This window comes from Schistocerca americana, chromosome 11, assembly GCF_021461395.2.
Source record: "Schistocerca americana isolate TAMUIC-IGC-003095 chromosome 11, iqSchAmer2.1, whole genome shotgun sequence".
NCBI classification, from domain to species: Eukaryota; Metazoa; Arthropoda; class Insecta; order Orthoptera; family Acrididae; genus Schistocerca; species Schistocerca americana.
This window is the reverse complement of record NC_060129.1, coordinates 104246945-104262139: the sequence shown is the minus strand read 5'-3', so window position 1 is coordinate 104262139 and position 15195 is coordinate 104246945. Positions and strand designations below refer to the sequence as shown.

General features: G+C 44.6%; 1 non-coding gene across 1 annotated transcript; it reads right to left on the bottom strand.

Annotated features, from left to right (window-relative positions):
- Positions 1-1099: 1099 nt before the first annotated feature.
- Trnaa-cgc lies at positions 1100-1172 on the bottom strand. Its single transcript has one exon. It is a non-coding gene; the product is annotated as a tRNA-Ala (tRNA).
- Positions 1173-15195: the final 14023 nt, after the last annotated feature.

The window sequence follows — 15195 nt, the reverse complement described above, 5'->3', positions numbered from 1 at the left end:
TTGAAACTTCCGCAATTTCCATAGACAGAGAAGTTATGGTGAACTTTCTTTTTTCTCTAACCATTCTGTCAACTCGTTCAGCAATGTCGGCTGTAACGACAGACTGGCGTCCTTGGCCCCCTTCATCATGCACATCGTTTAGGCCATCTTTAAACTTTCGGTACCATTCACGCACAACACAATCAGTCATGAAGTTATCACCAAACACTCTGCTAATTCTCCGATGAATTTCTGCTGCACTCTTCCCTTCGTAATTCACGCTTGGCGGGAGCAACAATGACGGCAGCCATGTTTACGTGGCTGTAGTGCAACGCAGTCTGAGGGCCTTGAGGTCGGCAGTGGCTGAGTGTGTAGTGCGAGAGTTGCGCAGTAGCCTACAGTGCATGTCCACTTTCTGCCGCTAGCGTAGCTTCTGTACTAAGCGGTTGGAGGGTGAAAAAAAAAAAGGCTCCTTGTAGATAGAGTTCACTCTTCCTGGCGCAAGACTCTTTAGCTCTAGGTTTTATCAGTTTCTTGTTCCTGCTTCAGTGTGCTGCCCACTAAAACGTAAACACTTTGGAGAATGGCAGTTAACAAAATATTGCTTTTTCTCCGTATACAGTATGGTACTAAACAAAAATGATCAAATCTGTAGGTTATATGGACCGTGGACTTCTCAAGGTGGAATGTCTTGCCTGCATCTACCATAGCCATACTGTACGTGGAACCACATTGTAGTAGTATAGGCCGGCCGCGGTGGTCTCCCGGTTAAGGCGCTAAGTCCGGAACCGTGCGACTGCTACGGTCGCAGGTTCGAATCCTGCCTCGGGCATGGATGTGTGTGATGTCCTTAGGTTAGTTAGGTTTAAGTAGTTCTAAGTTCAAGGGGACTGATGACCACAGATGTTAAGTCCCATAGTGCTCAGAGCCATTTGAACCATTTGAACCATTTGGTAGTATAGGTTGGTTGGTTTTTGGCGGAAGAGACCAAACAGCGAGGTCATCGGTCTCATCGGATTAGGGAAGGACAGGGAAGGAAATCGGCCGTGCCCTTTCAGAGGAACCATCCCGGCATTTGCCGGGAGCGATTTAGGGAAATCACGGAAAACCTAAATCAGGATGGCCGGAGACGGGATTGAACCGTCGTCCTCCCGAATGCGAGTCCAGTGCGCTAACCACTGCGCCACCTCGCTCGGTATTGTGGTAATATATGTGAAGAGGTCAGACTAATATGTAGCCTGTAGTTAGGGCAGAAGGCTTTTCAGTAGCTGCAGAGGCAACAGTCTGGATGATTGACTGGCCTTGCCTTGTAACGTCAGCCAAAATGGCATCGCTGTGTTGCTACTGCGAATGTCCCAAAACGAGAAGAAACTACAACCGCCGTTGTTTCCAAGAAAATGTACCTCTACTGCATGCTTAAATGGTGATGGTACAGTCTTATTTAAAATATTACAGAGGTAAAATAATCACCCATACCAATCTCCAGACTGCGACTACTGAAAAGTGTGACGTAATCAGAAGAACGATACTTGCATTTTACAGGTCGGAGTGCGAAGTGTTAGTGCCCTTAAGTGGGTAGATATGTTAGAGAAACTGAAAAGAGAGATGGATATGTTCAAGCTGGATGTAGTGACAGAAGTGAAGATCACGACTTCTAGTCAGGTCAGTATTGGATTAGCAGCACTACATTAAACGGAGGTAATGAAGGAACAGGTCTAATAATTAATAAGAAAATTAGAATGTGGGTAAGCTACTACAAGCAGCACAGCGAATGAATTATAGCTGACAAGGTATGTACGAATGTAACCAAAGGAGAAAAATTTTGTAAGCCTGCTAGCTCAGCAGTTGGTGGAGAGACTTGGACAGTGTATGTTGAGATAAATTATTCAAGAGTTTAATGTTGACGAAAATTTAGTTGTGATGCAGGATGAAATTCTGTTAGACGAAGAGAAAGAAAAATGGTAGGAGAACATGGACTGTCCTGGTGGGTTTTTGCTGTATGCATAATTTCATCTTTTTGCAAGACTTACTAATACTGAAGAAATTCCGGGAAGGTGTGGACTTTCGCATATGGGTCTTTGATAAATTTAAGTACCATTGGTCATGGACATTTTTAAATAGAGCATTAGGTAACTGTTGACTGAAACGTGAAAAAATGAACCTTGTCAGGCTACACATATTTTGCTTTTATTTTTTGAAAGTAATAATCAGGGGCAAGACTTTTTGATGATTTATGTGGATTATTGAAAAGGTAAATCTCGTTTCACGAATTTCCCGCAAACGTGATGTCATTTTGATGTCACTCGCAATATCGATGAACACATGATCGGCTATCGATTTTGTGACAAGGAAGGATATGAATGTTATTGCACCTTGATTCACTCGCAGCAGTTTAAGCTGCCCTCTTAGCCGAACATCACACTCGAAGGACGCCAATTAATCGAAATAGAGAGACAAATATTTACCAGAAGGAAGAATATGGATGTTATTGTTACATGTTTTAGTCGCAGCAATTTAAGCTGACCTCGTAAGTTCCTGCCTAGCCATGCACTTGGAAATTGGTATTTATTTCATCCTCCGTTCTCAAATCAGACAGAATGTAAAAAAATGGTTCAAATGGCTCTGAGCACTATGGGACTTAACATCTGTGGTCATCAGTCCCCTAGAACTTAGAACTACTTAAACATAACTAACCTAAGGACATCACACACATCCATGCCCGAGGCGGGATTCCAACCTGCGACCGTAGCAGTCACGCGGTTTGGACTGAGCGCCTAGAACCGTACGGCCACCGCGGCCGGCTACAGAATGTAAATAACATATTTTATTGCGCAGGATACTTGTATTAAATTGATAAGAGAGGGTGTTGGGTTGTTTGGGGAAGGAGAGCAGATAGCAAGGTCATCGATCTCATCGGATTAGGGAAGGACGGGGAAGGAAGTCGGCCATGCCCTTTCAAAGGAACCATCGTGGCATTTGCCTGGAGCGATTTAGGGAAATCACGGAAAACCTAAATCAGGATGGCCGGACGCGGCATTGTACCGTCGTCCTCCCGAATGCGAGTCCAGTGTGCTAACCACTGCGCCACCTCGCTCGATTTGATAAGAGAGTTGCAGAACGTGCTACCAATGATAACATGAAAAAAATTATTTGCATGTCATGGGAAACCACAACTTCCGACTCCACAAACCCTGCTGTTATCTATTACTCTCATAGTTAATCATGTGAAGTTTGTCTCAAGTCATCTCATTTTCTCGTGAATGTATACATCGTTGATGAGTTCTTAAGTTCTATTAAACGATAATGATGACTTGTTTGTAATACATTTTCAGTGGTGTGATAGCTTGAAACGGATTACTACAAATTATAAAACAAATATATTTCATGATTAATTTGCAAATTATTAACGATAATATCCCACTTCTGAGACAGCACAATTATATGAAGGTATTAACCATCGATAGACCTTTACGTAACATTTTATTATTTCAGTAATTACACTCATAAGAAAAAGTGTCACATCACCCCAGTTCCTAGAACTGCTGAAGATAGACATTGACTGTGGGTATTGTATTGAAACTTTGGAGATGTCACTAAACCAACCCAAAGATGTTGTGAGACGTTGTGGTCTCCTGACCTTCATTGCTTACATATTCTGCCCTCACAATCATATTCCGCACATTAAGACGCTTCATTCGAACCCAAACTCGATAAGATAAAGTCAATGTTGTATAAATTCGTGTAAACGATATGCAAATAACTAGTAAATCGCAATTGCGCTCCAAGATTGAAATACTCGAGGCTGGCGTACACACACACATTCCAGACACAACGGTCACGGGGGCTTTTAGTTCGGGAGACGCAAACCACATGCCGGGGGGCTGGTCGCTTCAGAGGAAGACTCAGCCTATCTATGTCGGCCGGTGATCGCCCATAGAGCAGACAGCGTTTGCCCGAGTGAAAGGAAGAACGACCCCATGTTTGGCTTAGAAGCAAATTCCGCTACATTGTGTGGGAGTGCCCAGCCTATGCATTCTTTACAAACAGAGCACTCAGCTTCAGAGGTTTTCACAGGGAGACAGCACACGCCAAACGCCGATGCTACAGATTTCCGGATTGGTCGCCTTAAACGAAACGTAATTCTCCCGTTTTAGAAGAGCAATGCTGATTGGCAGACGATATTTCTGATGCCTTGAGCTGACGGAGTAATGGAAGAGATCGAAAGATATACCCCTTCATGTCTGCCGTGGAGAGGGGCCGTTCCGTTGTCGCTATTGGAGCGAGAACACGTAACGAAAGCGTGCGTGCTCGTATCTGTACACAAAGAGCGAGGAACAAGTCTCTCCTCAGTACTTCACTGGGAGAGCACCTCTGTCGAGAGCGAATCGGAGTGTGACTCTATATTGAGTCCTTGCGATTAAGCATTGTTCACTGTGTTGGCCGCCACACTTATTGTGTGGTGTGAACGGACAGAGTTATAATTAAACGCCTGCAAGCGAGTTTTTGAGTGGCATCGCAGTGGACTGGTTATCTGACCGGTGTACCACGCCAATAGACTAGGGGCGAATAGGAGTCCTTGACTTCATCAAGGTGTAGGGAGAGTTTGATTGGGGAAGGTCGATCCAGATAGAACGAGAGTTGTCTTATTTGTCAGCAGCGAGCGGCGCAGACAGCAGTCGTCGCAGCTTACGGTATTGTACGCTACAGCTACTGCGTACCCCATATTTCCTCCACAACAGTACACTTCACTGCATTTCACACGCAACACCCTCGACCGTACCTAGCAACATTCTAAAGGATAATTATTCAAGTTGAGTAGGTGCGGCTCCCAGCCATTCTGCCAAGTCAACAACCATCTTAAACTTTGTATAGAAATTTCATTAGCGAATCCTTTCCTTGAGAGATAACTTCACATTCCGCAAAGAACCCGGAAATAACTTGTTCAGTTCATAACTAAGGGTGCAATTGTGACTTCTCAGAATTTTAGCAAAATAAATAATAATTTTCGTTAGTTTCATGTTTGTCTTACACTAACTAGCACTACTCCAGTACCCAAGTATCCCACTAGTTATGTAAGAAATTTTGTGAATTTTTGTGTGATTTCCTTACAGCGGACGCCTGCCGAAGGTATTTATTGCTGAAAGTTTTTCAGGCATTTCTCTTTAGAACGTTTGGAGCGTCTGTCTGACTTCTGTAGTAGTGTGGGGGTGGAAATTGCATCTTGCAGGAGCCACAGGGTAAAGGGTGCGTCTGAGATCAATCCGTTGCGCAGAATGACAGAATAGCACCCACACACCACAAAATGTAAACAACCATGCATTAGCCACCATGTTAAATAATGCTTTTCTTTTAGCCACAGGACGTCGTGTTACGACTCAAACTGTGCGGAATATGCTGTATGGTGCGCAATTTTACACCCAACGTCCATGGCGAGGACCATCTTTGCAACCACGACACCATGCAGTGCGGTACAGGTGGGCCCAACAACGTGCCGAATGGACCGCTGAGGATTGCCATCACGTTCTCGTCTCGCATATGCCATCAACCAGACAATCGTCGGAGACGTGTTTGGAGGCAACCCGGTCAGGCTGAACGCCTTAGACACACTGTCCAGCAAGTAAAGCAAGCGTACGCCGCTGGTGGTAATGGAAGGCGCCGTAACGGCTGTACGATACGTGACTGCCATCTTCCGACCGATAGTGCAACCATATTTTCTGCATATTGGCCAGGCATTCGTCTTCATGGATGACGATTAGCACCCCCATCGTGCACATCTTGTGAATGACTTCCTTGAGGAAACGACATCGCTCGACTAGAGTGGGCAGCATGTTCCCCAGACATAAACCCTATTCAACGTGCCTGGGATAGATTGAAAGGGGATGTTTATGGACGACGTGACCCACCAACCACTCTGAGAGATCTAAGCCGAATTCAGGAGTGGGACAGTCTGGATCAACAGTGCTTTGATGAACTTGTGGATAGGATGCCAGGACGAATACAGGCATGCATCAATGTAGGAGGACGTGCTACTGGGTATTAGATGTACTAGTGTGTACAGCAATCTGGACCACCACCTCTGAAGGTCTCGGTGTGTGGTGGTACAACATGCAATGTGTGGTTTTTCACGAGCAATAAAAAGGGCAGAAGTGGTGTATATGTTGATCTCTATTCCAGTTTCCTGTGCAGGTTCCGGAAATCACGGAACCGAGGTGATGGAAAAAGATTTTGATGTGTGTATAATAAATCATTCGAAGAATGACCTGTTTTTGTAAATATTCTGTGCATGCACATTAAGCCTTCTCAGTGGTCTGTATAGGAGGCTGACGAAAGTCGATAGCCGATCATGCAGTCGTCGATATTGCGGATGACGTCAAGATGGAGTCACGTTTTCGGAAAGTGTTGTGAAACGACCTTACCCTGTTTGGAAACGTAGCATGGAGTAAATGAATGTTCATATCCTCAGTGCTTTGTTGCTGAAAATTCGAATGGCAGTCAGCAAAACTGCTCTAACAGCATTCCTAAACCTTGTCACTGACGAAGCCTTTTAAAAAATAAAGGCGAATTAAGAATGGCTTGGTAAAATTAGTTTTATTCGGTTCTCTAATGTGAAAAATTACCGACACAATATTACATGGAATTGAGGAAAACAGGACGTCTAAAATTAAAGTAAGATGGAGATCAGTGCAAGACGCACATTGCCGCTTCGTGGAAGGCAGCCACCTGTCGCTGAACCCTCCCACTGTGCTCGCCGTGTCCCGCCTCTGCGGACTGAGACTGCCTCCCAGATCCATCGCTTACTCCACATGACGCTGTACTTCAAGACACGCCGCTTCAGTGTAGGCGAATCCCGTCTTATCACTGGCGGCCCAGGGTTCCGGAAAATCAGCGACTTTATTTCTGCCTCAGAGGAAACCACTCACCTACGAAATGAAAGAAGCTCTGAACGAGGATAAAATCGTAAAAAAAACACTACTCCTGCATATGTATTACATGGGTATCAATTCTCACCGCTTTCATTCTATTCAGTTCCATTCATTTCGTAAAAATTAAATTTATATTACTCACATCTGGTACCTTACAGTGATTTTTTATATTTTCTCTGGAATTGTCTCCATATATTGAAATGTTCAGATTTTCATGTCACTAAATACACACGTTTGTGCTGCAAAATTATGATAATCTTAATCTCTACAAATATAATTTCATACAAACAAATTATAAACTACAAGTTAAGAGTGACTGGAAACTGAAGATTTCACGGGTATAAGCTACAACAGGCACAATTTTTTTAAAATAACGATTATACTAACATATACGAAACTGAGAACTACTTAACTAACGTACATAGGCAAAGAGTAGGATATGTAGTGTTGAGTCATGCTTAGTTGTCGAATATGGGATATCTAAGAAACCAGCTTCCTCGTATCGCTAGACAACAATTCGAGCAAATTGTGTTAATGAATTTTATTACAAAAGGAAAAAAAATATAATAATTAACTTTGTGTTACACAGATGTATCGCAAGCAAAGGGCGACATGCAAAATAGGCAATATTCTTCAGTATAACAATTTCAAGATCCGTGTTCCATACATTATGTAATCAAAATATCTGGACACCTCACAGAAAACGACATACAAGTTCGGAGCGCAATCTATCAGTAATGCTGGTATTCCATCGTGTTAGCGCACCCTTAACCTTGATGACAGCTTCCACTTTCGCAGGCATACGTGCAATCAGGTGCTGGAAACTTTTCTGGGGAATGGCAGATTTTTCTTGACGGAGCGCTGCACTGAGCAGAGGTATCAGTGTCGGTCGGTGGGGCCTACGACGAAGTCGGCGTTCCAATACATCCCAAATGTGTTTTGTAGGATTCAGATCAGTACTTTGTGCATGCTAGTCCATTACAGGGATGCTATTGTCGTGTAACTACTCCACAAACGCCGTGCTCGATCGAGTTCAAAGATGCAGTCACAACCCCGAATTGCGCATCAACAGTGGGAAGCAAGAAGGTGTTTAAAACATCAATGCCGGCCTGTGCTGTGCTAATGTCACGCAGAACATCAAGGAGTGCAAGCCTCCTCCATGAAAAACACGACCACACCACAACACCACGGCCTCCGAATTTTACTGTTCCACTACACACGCTGACAGATGGCGTTCACAGGGCATTCGTCATACCCACACCCTGCCATCGCATCGCAACATTATGTACCGTGATTCGTCGCTCAACACGTTTTCAATCGTCCAATGTTTACGCTCCTTATACCATGCGAGGCGTCGTTTTCATTTACCAGTATGATGTGTGCCTTCTGAGCAGCTACTCGACCATGAAATCCAAGTTTTCTCACCTCCCGACTTGCTGTCATAGTACTTGCAGTGTATCCTGATGCAGTATGGTAGTCGTGTGTGGTGGTCTGGATACATGTCTGCGCATAACACATTACAGGCTGAGCCGTGCGCGGCTCGTGTCTGTGCCATTATTGCTTGGCATCTTGTCTCATTTCTTATTCGATTTACTGGCAACACTAAGTTGCTGGCTTGTCTGCCCATGAGTGGCAGCAGTAGCGCTTATCGATAAGAGCACTGTCATACTATCTTCGGAGTGACCGCTAGTGTGTCGGAAGTTCAGTCGGGACTGAGCAATAGTGAGCTCCGGGCAGCCATGACTCGCCTGACCATTGCCGACGCACATGACATGAGTCGGGAGGACCAAGGTTGGTTATTCGGTCGGTCGTCTCATCGGACGACGTGTATTTGGTTTACAACCGCTTCTGGGTTCTTCGTGTGTGTCGACTTGTGATTCGCCCTTGTTGTTCCACAGTCACTGATTTTAGTATTGTTCGAGTTGTTTGTGGAAGTGTTTTCATGGAACCGTGTGTAGCTCGTGCTGTTTTGACTGAGCAGCTATTGTAATGCTGTCTGCGTGCTGCAGGTGGTCAGTCAGTTGGGACGGAGGAGCGAAGAAATCTCCATGGTGTGAGGCCAGGCCGGCACAGCTGGAGGCGTGCGTGTGCTGTCTGATCGTGAAGTGCTAGCTGCGATAGCGACAAAATGCGTTGCCCACCGAACCTGGATGCTCAAGCTGACTCATCAGTCAACCTGTTATGAACCTCAACTCTTGTGACATCTCTTCGTTCATTTGCGGGTTGTTGCTCCCTGGGCCATTCAGGCTATCAGCAACGTATGATGTGTTGAAGTCGGTGGAACCTTGCAGCCATCTTCTTATATTGTGATTAATTATTAAATTGACTGTTACTTGCCAGTGAAGTGCACCAGCGGTATTTTCTGCCCTGTAGTCGTTACCACCCCAGTTACCTGGCCTGGTCGTTAGCGTAGTTTTCCGGCAGTGTGCCTTTCCTCGTCATGTTGATGATGTCTGGCACAGCGTGTAGTTTGACAACCCTTAATTTGTTTGGTTCATATTTTGCTTAGAGTGGTTATTGTTCCCTTGGCTGTTTTAGACGCCAATTTCTGAAGACATAGTACTGTTCCTGTCCTCATCCTCAGCTAATATTTTCCATCGTTGTGCCATTGGTCGGACAGATGGAAGGGAATTGGTTAAATAGTTGGTCAGTCCTTGGGCCATCTCTAGTTTGGGTTGCCATCCGATTATTTAACTTCAACTCTTGGCTACCTGTCTCACCTCATCTTAGATTTGAGTTATCTTCTCAGGCCAACCCTTGGAACACTTCTGAGTGCCACTTGTTCTGTTTGTTTTAATTTGTCATTTTCATTTTAGTTTGAAGTATTGTGGGAGGCCTTAAGCCATGTATTAATTCAGTTTTTTAGATTTTACATAAATGTCTTCAGCTGTGTTAAATTGAAATTTTGAAGATTGATATTATTTAAAAAAAATTCTTTCTTAAAATTTGTTCTATCTCAAATTGTTTGTAATCCAGACTCTAAGCTGTTAATTGTTCGATGTGTTATGTGTGGCCATCAGCCGATAATTTACGTGAACCCCTTTTAATAAGGCCTTCAGCCACGTGTATTCTTTAAAGAAAATTTATTTTATAAAAAGGAAATGGTTTCTTTTAACTTATTTGTCCGACTTGTTATTCAGGCCCTCAGCCATTGTTTCAAATTTCTTTGTGGCCTTCAGCTGTACAATAAATTAATATTTCTTTAACTAGGCTTAAGCTGTTCTGCTGGAAGTTTAAAAAGAAAGTTCTTGTTTAGAAGATTAATTAATACGCTTTAATTATAGTTGGCCTTCAGGCGTGTAGTGAAGGCCTTCAGGCGCTAATTGTTTCCAATTGCATGTTTTTTTAAAATTACCTTCTATTTTTAATTGCTTTTGATTTCTAAGCCAGGCCTTCAGCTGTCCTTCAGTTTGGTGTGGTTTTGGGTCTTCAGCACAGAAAGAATCTCCAAGTTTTCTGTAACTAGGCCTTCACCTGTATTGTTTAGTTGTGTTCTTTTAGAGCAATGTGTAAATAAGTAGTTATTAGAAAAATAAAGTCGTGTGTTTAATTGTGCCAGTCACAGCAACTGTTGACAGCCGCATCCACAATCTTAACCTTATCTTGTGGGCTCTCTGAGTACCTACCAACCTGGTTTCACCGACCCTCTTCAACTGTCGGCAGTCTCTGTCAGTCAACAAACGAGGTTGGCCTGTACACTTTTTACTGTACGTGTCCCTTCACGTTTCAGTCCACTATCACATCCAAAACAGTGGGCTTAGGGATGTTTAGTAGTGTGGAAATCTCGTGTACAGACGTATGACACAAGTGACCCCCAATCACCTGATCACATCCAAAGTCTGTGAGTTGTGCGGAGCGCCCCATTCTGCTCTCTCACGATGTGTAATTACTACTGAGGTTGCTGATATGCACCTAATATGAGAAAAAAAAAAAATGTTTTCGGGGGTGTCCAGATACTTTTCATCACATAGTGTAGATTCTACAAGCGAAGTAACTAGTGTCGATGCTGCTATACAACCTGCTAATCCTGAAGCTAATCTTCAACTGTACCATGACGAGACAGGCTTGGCGCTTACGTCCTCATTGCATAGGGGCCACTGCTGTCACGTTGTCGTCCTGCAGAGGGGTCATCCAGCGTGCAATTGGCTGACGTCACAGCCCTCTCTGCTCTATAGTTCCTGACTGGCGTGCCAGCGCTTGACCTTACGCCATGACTTTCATACCCCCCCGCCCGCCCCCCCTTCCCTCTGGCAAAGTGACGGACCTTCGTCGTATAAGGTGTGTTATAACAGGAAGGAGGTAGGAGAGTGCGATGGAGTGGAAGCTATGGCTGAAGGGAACGTAGCCCACCATCTGGCCTGTGCTGTCGTGGAACGCCTCCTGGAAAACGACCAGAAGGGTACGCATCCACCTCCTGAGGCACATAACCAGACGTACAAGGCGCCAGCTGCTACGGCGTTGGCGGATTTAGCTCAACAGAAGGACGAGAAGAGGCAGAGGAGGTGAAGGCTTCGTCTCCATGGAGTCGTCCTGCAGTGTCGTGATACCACGCTCTGGTAGCTGCTCTGGCCATGATATCCTTGGGATATGTGAATCTGGGAGAAGAGATACAGAAGGATCGCCATGCACATGGCAGTAGCGAATGTGATTGTGGTCTCGGGGCCACAATCCGTTTGGGCCTGAAATGAGACATATGCCAGCTCCATGTGAACGAAGGGTCTGGCCTCACTCCAATCTGCTGCCGCTAAAAGCCCTGAAAAACACAGTATCATGCGCCGTGAAGCGATACTTGCATCCTTCCTGCGCCGAGGGTGGAGCAGGTGGAGCCGTGTCTGATGGCGGCTGCCACTAATCAGTTCCGCGATGGTCCATTTAGTGGATGTGAACAATAGGAGGTTGGAAACAGTTGCAGTGCTTGATCCCTGGTGTGTGCGGTGTGAAGTTTGGCCATCTGCTGCTTGAAGGTCTGAAAAAACGTGCCGCTTCCCAGTTGGACTTTGGATGGAACAGTGCACTAGTTACAGGGTGTTTCAAAAATGACCGGTATATTTGAAACGGTAATAAAAACTAAACGAGCAGCGATAGAAATACACCGTTTGTTGCAATATGCTTGGGACAACAGTACATTTTCAGGCAGACACACTTTCGAAATTACAGTAGTTACAATTGTCAACAACAGATGGCGCTGCGCTCTGGGAAACTCTATAGTACGATATTTTCCACATATCCACCATGCGTAGCATTAATATGGCGTAGTCTCTGAATGAAATTACCCGAAACCTTTGACAACGTGTCTGGCGGAATGGCTTCTCATGCAGATGAGATGTACTGCTTCAGCTGTTCAATTGTTTCTGGATTCTGGCGGTACACCTGGTCTTTCAAGTGTCCCTACAGAAAGATGTCACAGGGGTTCATGTCTGGCGAATAGGGAGGCCAATCCACGCCGCCTCCTGTATGTTTCGGATAGCCCAGACCAATCACACGATCATCGAAATATTCATTCAGGAAATTAAAGACGTCGGCCGTGCGATGTGGCGGGGCACCATCTTGCATAAACCACGAGGTGTTCGCAGTGTCGTCTAAGGCAGTTTGTACCGCCACAAATTCACAAAGAATGTCCAGATAGCGTGATGCAGTAATCGTTTCGGATCTGAAAAATGGGCCAATGATTCCTTTGGAAGAAATGGCGGCCCAGACCAGTACTTTTTGAGGATGCAGGGACGATGGGACTGCAACATGGGGCTTTTTGGTTCCCCATATGCGCCAGTTCTGTTTATTGACGAAGCCGTCCAGGTAAAAATAAGCTTCGTCAGTAAACCAAATGCTGCCCACATGCATATCGCTGTCATCAATCCTGTGCACTATATCGTTAGCGAATGTCTCTCGTGCAGCAATGGTAGTGGCGCTGAAGGGTTGCTGTGTTTGAATTTTGTATGGATAGAGGTGTAAAATCTGGCGCATGAGACGATACGTGGACCTTGGCGTCATTTGGACCGCAGCTGCAACATGGCGAACGGAAACCCGAGGCCGCTGTTGGATCACCTGCTGCGCTAGCTGCGCGTTGCCCTCTGTGGTTGCTGTACGCGGTCGCCCTACCTTTCCAGCACGTTCATCCGTCACGTTCCCAGTCCGTTGAAATTTTTCAAACAGATCCTTTATTGTATCGCTTTTCGGTCCTTTGGTTACATTAAACCTCCATTGAAAACTTCGTCTTGTTGCAACAACACTGTGTTCTAGGCGGTGGAATTCCAACACCAGAAAACTCCTCTGTTCTAAGGAATAAACCATGTTGTCCACAGCACACTTGCACGTTGTGAACAGCACACGCTTACAGCAGAAAGACGACGTACAGAATAGCGCACTCACAGACTGCGTTGTCTTCTATATCTTTCACATCACTTGCAGAGCCATCTGTTGTTGAAAATTGTAACTACTGTAATTTCGAAAGTTTGTCCGCCTGAAAATGTACTGTTGTCCCAAGCATATTGCAACAAACGGTGTATTTCTATCGCTGCTCGTGTAGTTTTTATTGCCGTTTCAAATATACCGGTCATTTTTGAAACAACCTGTAGATGCTGCATTCCACTGCGTTCACACAATGTTTCAAATTCATTTCACATGAATGGAGGGCCGTTGTCTGACACTATGACAACAAAATAGAGCAACAAAATAGCGGACAATGCGTGAATTGTGCTAATCACATTTCCGAGTTCATTGGCACAGCAAAAGAAACTTGCCGTATGAGTCTACCACAGTCAAACAACATGCGTTCCAAAAAGGTCTCACAAAGTGTATGTGCACACGTTGCCATGGTGATTTCGACTTAGGCCAAGAAGAGAATTTTTGTGCTCTAGCAGACTGATTTTCCACACATACGTGACACTGTGTGGTCATCTGTTCTATTTGGATGTCCATACCCTGCCAAGTACAGTGCTGACGTGCTAACTGGTATGTACGAACAATCCCCCAGTGTCCTTGGTGAAGTAACTGCAACACTTCTTTTTGCAAAGCTTTGGGGATCCACACATGCCACTGTCCACTTTCAGTCTGAACAAGAATCACACCTTGATGTATAGCGAGGCTATGCCGACATGCAAAGCATGGGTGCGCTACAGAGTTCCTTATGCTATGCAAGGAGTGAGGCCCAGATGTGCTAATGTATTGTAGCAGAATTTTCAAATCTGAATCATCTTCCGTGGCCTGTGCACTTTCCCTATAGTTCAGGGGATAGGAGTGAAGCAGTTCCGGATCCTGAGCATTGATGTGACAACAGGATGCAGGAGAAGCGTCAAGGTCTGTATCAGGGACCATCGGAGGACTTGAAATGCGACTGCATTATCATGTTGAGCTGTTGGACGAGAAATAATCTCGTACCGATATTGAGACAACAACAAAGCTCATCTTTGAAATATTTGGGCAGTTTGTACAGGAAATGGCTTAAGCTAGTGGTATTTGAAGATAGGCACCAGACAAGTCAATTTTTTGAGAGGTATCGACCAGCGCATAATCTGTTCTTGATAGCCTCTGGCTGTGGCTATGGATAAGTATCAATCACAGTTTGTAGATTGACTGTAGAATTAAAGTCAACACTGAGGCGAATGCAACCTGAAGGTTTGGGGAGCACAACCAGTGGACTTGGCCATTGACTAGCTTGTATGGACGCAGTAGCTCTTAAGGGGACATGCTCATGAAAATGACATAAAATTTGAAAAAAAAGTTCTCAGTCTACAGAAAAGAGCATATCATGCTGGTTTCAAAAATGTATGGTGTATGGGCATTATCATTTTCACCTCGTTCTAAAATTGAGGTTGAATGTAATGTTGCAAAGGGCCACACGCATCTGTTAGTCAGAAGTGCGTCAGAATACGTGATGCATTATTTGTTCTTCCGTTTATTCCTCCGTTAGTTACAGATCATTAACACAGGTGTATTCTAGAAGGCACTGATTCCCAGAATCAAAGTACAGGGATATCTAGAAGGCTATGGTTCCAATGTAAACAAAGATCTGAAAATATATCATTTCGGAATTTCATAAGTGTGTGGTTTTGCAGCTATTGTGTGTTGTTTTGTTTCTGTGTGTGTGTGTTTCATGTGCTATAAATGCTGAAAGTAAGAGAGTTTAGCCCCAAACGAAAGTTTCGCGGCAACCAGTTGCCAACAGAACCGAATAATAAACATCAGCTGCTTCAAAAGTCGCCTGCAGAAACTGTGTCTACAGGCAGTGCTTCTAGACGTATACTTTCGCTTTCTGAATGTAATAAGAACAGGCCTAGTAGTATTGTCAGCAGCAATA